Consider the following 4,521-nt stretch of genomic DNA (forward strand, 5'->3'; position numbering starts at 1 on the left):
GATGAAAACTAAGCGAATATTTAATTACTACTGTCGTGGAAAAGTCTAAATCTGTTGTTAAATGTGAGACTGAGAGTGAAAAACACAGAAGCTCTGTAGTGAGAAAGACAGAAGGCAGTTCAGTACAGTCTCTTCTATACTGATAAAGGCTGTCCAATGATCAAGCTTGACCTTCAACAGTATCTTCTCAGATTAGCTCTAACCGCTCACAGCCATTCTCTGTTAGAGGAAAGCTGACAGAAGATTTAGCTACAAACAGAGAAAATACTAAAGGCAACACCTGTGCAAATAGAACATATGGAAAATAGAGAATATATAATATGGAAAATAGAAATTTCCATCGCACTACAATAATTTATCGCTAGAAATGACATAAAAAGAAAAAAAAAGTCAAAAATCTACATTTACACACAAAATGCCCAAACTGGTGTTCACTTATTTTATTAAATAAGTGATAAGTTATTTCATAGCTCAACACTCACTGAATCGAGGACTGTAATATCAGCAAAGGATATGATGACAAAAATCAAACATCAAATGAAGGCAGGAAAGTGAAGCAAACATTGATCAAACATGCCTTGTTGCCTTTCTACCTTGGAATGAAATGAATCCTCAGAAGGAAGCGTTTTCAGCTTTCGGACGCAGCTGCTGAGCCCAAGTATATGGAGGACCAAACATGGAAAAATTAAAAATAAATAAATGAAATAATAGGAAAATAAATATAGAAATAAATGACTTAATAAAACAAATACAGTTCATTTGTAATACAATGTAATCCTGAATTTATTTTTATTTATTTTTTATTTGTATAATTTTTTCTGTATTTTTTTTTTATTATTTTTTACTTGTATTTACTTATTCTTTAATTTATTTTTTTATATCCATTTAATTTATTAATTCATTTATTTCCTTTTTTAATTTATTTTTTTAATATTTATTCATTCCCACATGCATTTATTTCCAGATTTATTTATTCATTTATTTCTTTTTACTTTTCTGTGTGCAACATGGAAATGAGGGAGGCGGTCCTTGCGGAGCTCCGCTGAATCATTGGTTGAGAGCTCACAGAAGCATAAGGTCAAACTAGTGCTTGAGCTTTTGGGATCAACTTGAGAGTTCAAAGATATTTTCACAGATTCACATTATTATGTCAAATTATTTTATAGTGACTGAATTTAGCTACTCATCCTCACTGTTTCGTCATTAAGCCCAGAACCATCAAGATCGATGAGATTCTAGGTTGATGACGCCTCTAAACACACTCGGTGAAGTTTTCTAAGGCTTGTAATCATTTTGTAATCACAGAGAAAAGACTCCCAAAAGCATTGTTGAGCATAAATTTATCGTAATCCAGTTGCACCAAAGTCTCTACGATCTACTCAGGCTCACAATGCTTTTTAGAAACACGGCCCACTGGCATAAAGATGGCTTGACACTGGAATTTTGATATTCACAAGTTTAGTGACCATTTATCTAGAGTTACATACACATTTTGGCATACACGTTCGATTTCTGATATTTATTAAAATAAACTTTCCAGTCTTATTTAAATATATCTGATTTCTAGAAAACACTTTACAGATGGTTTTGTGACTATAAGTCATTCTCTTCAAATCAGGGCCGCTGCTGGCCAAATGGGTGCCCTAAGCAGAATTGCATTGTTGTGCCCCTCCCCCAAATATTATGGAAGTAAAAAAACAAAACAAAAAAAAAAACTACTATAGGGGTCAATATAGAACTTTAATAAAATATAAAAGTAAATAAATAAATAGTAATTAAACTATTATTTACAAAGTACATTTGTAGTTCTATAGCAAAATTTTTTTTTAAATAAAATTACACATTAAATAAAACATTTTAAAATATTAAATATGACCAAAATAAACAATAATACATGAAATCAAAAACCGCTTCATCCTCTTTTGTAACAAATTTCAGTATTGACCCTGCATTAAATGGAGCAGAGGATATTAGTCACTGAAGAATTACTGAGGGCACTTCTAAATAAACAGTTATTAGTAAAAAACAACAACAAAACGGCTACGACCATGCATTAAACTAAGCAGAAGATTATAGTCACTGAAGAATTGCTGAGTGCACTTCAAAAACAGTAATTAGTTTTAAAAAAAAAGGTGGCCAAAATTTAAAGATTAAGTGGATTTTGAATTAAATATTTGGTCAATATTAAACAAGGATTTGATCGTCCTGTAAGTAACAACATCAATTACCAGGCCTTTGGCATCCTTTGCAGGCATTTACTAATTGTTTATTTATTTTGTATTACACTGTGTATTTTAACAATGTTATTCAATGAAACCATATGAGTATTATTAATTAACAGATCATTATTGCCTCATTGTTTTTATATAATGCATTTTAAGTCATTTTAAAGGCACACACACACTGCTATTCATATTTTGGGATCAGTAATTTTTTTAATGTTTTTTAAAGAAGTTTCTTTCATCATCTCTGAATTATTTGATCAAAAATACAGAAAAAAAACGTCATTTTGTGAAATATTATTGCAATTTAAAATAACAGTTTTATATTTTAATATACTTTAAAATATAATTTATTCCTGTGATGCAAAACCTGAGTTTGCATCAGTCAGTTCTCCAGTCTTCAGTGTCACATGATCCTTTAGAAATCATTCTAATATACTGATTTATTATCAATGTTGGAAACTCAAAAACCGCTTCATCCTCTTTTGTAACAAATTTCAGTATTGACCATGCATTAAACTAAGCAGAAGATTATAGTCACTGAAGAATTGCTGAGTGCACTTCAAAAACAGTAATTAGTTTTAAAAAAAAAGGTGGCCAAAATTTAAAGATTAAGTGGATTTTGAATTAAATATTTGGTCAATATTAAACAAGGATTTGATCGTCCTGTAAGTAACAACATCAATTACCAGGCCTTTGGCATCCTTTGCAGGCATTTACTAATTGTTTATTTATTTTGTATTACACTGTGTATTTTAACAATGTTATTCAATGAAACCATATGAGTATTATTAATTAACAGATCATTATTGCCTCATTGTTTTTATATAATGCATTTTAAGTCATTTTAAAGGCTGTTGTTCACTTAGGTCTGTTTTTATTACCATAAAAAAAAAAATACTTCTGTTAATTATTATTTGAAGTAACCATGGTTAATTTGTGGTTGCCATGGCTACAAGAACCATGTTTTTTTGTTTCTTTTTATTCGTAGTAAAACCACTGTTAATTTACATAAGGGAACATGGAAACTCAAAGAGAATATTAAGGCAGATGCGTTGGTGGTGAAATTACCGACATGAAAACACTTTATTAACGTCAACAGATAAAATTTCAAAAAAGTTTCACAGGATTATGAACGTACATGAAAATGATACATGAGCTTCATCTTGGGCTTTTTAACTTTTTGTTTTCTCTGCGCCGGACTGCTGATGTCTTTTTTCCAGGCATAGTCGTCCATCAATTATGATCATTTGCAGTCAGCCGCAAACATAAGGTGAGGGCGAGTCACGTGTGCTTAGCCTACTGACTACTGCGTTCACCATAAAATACTTTTTTTTCAAAATTGTATATATTTTCATGTTTATATTTGTATTCGTGTATATGTATATGTTAATATTAATATAGAATGAAGTTTTTTTTGTTGTTGTTGTTGTTTTGTTTTTTTTGAGCAACTGAGATGGTGCCCTACCCAAACTGCGTACTCTGTGTATAGGGAGCGGCGGTACTGGTTTGAGCGGGGACAGAAATTTTAAGGACCCTTGTGAAACCTGAGGAAGATCATATTTTTTGGGACCTGTGATCCTTTTTTTCAGGACTCATTGATAAATAAAAAGTTAAAAAGAACAGTGATTATTCAAAATAGAAGTTTTGTCTTACAATATGCACTACTATTAAAAAGTGTCGGGTCTGTAAATTGTTTCTTTCTTCTTTAAAAAAAAAAAATAAATAAAATAATACTTTTATTCAGCAAATATATGTTAAATGGATAAAAAGTGATAGTAAAGACGTATATTGTTAGAAAAGATTAGTATTTTGAATAAATGCTATTCTTTTTATCATTTTAATCATCAAATAATAATAAAAAAGAAGTATCACAGGTTCCAAAAAAAAATAAAATTAAGCAGCACAACATTTTCAATACTGTTAATAAATCAGCATATTAGAATGATTTCTGAAGGATTTTGTGACACTGAACACTGGAGAGGGTCAGCTTTACAGCAGATGATGTAGCAACCAATGTAGGATTTTATTTAATATGAAGTATCTGAATCAATCGCTTGTTAAGTTCAGAGTTGAGTAAAGAGAGTCACACATTTTGCTATTGTAAACATTGGCCATATAAACACCCCCTTTCTCTGCAAAAACACTTAAACTATTGTATTGACAATATAGTTTAGAAACATTTTAAGTGTAGGTTATATAAAACAGGTTTCATACCTTCAGTAGATCATTGTCAAAATAAGCGACGGGAGCTGCGAGCAGATGAGCAGCTGCAAGTAGAGAGCGTGTCTGCTGGATG

Source organism: Sinocyclocheilus anshuiensis, unplaced genomic scaffold, assembly GCF_001515605.1.
Source record: "Sinocyclocheilus anshuiensis isolate Anshui unplaced genomic scaffold, SAMN03320099.WGS_v1.1 scaffold1419, whole genome shotgun sequence".
NCBI lineage: Eukaryota > Metazoa > Chordata > Actinopteri > Cypriniformes > Cyprinidae > Sinocyclocheilus > Sinocyclocheilus anshuiensis.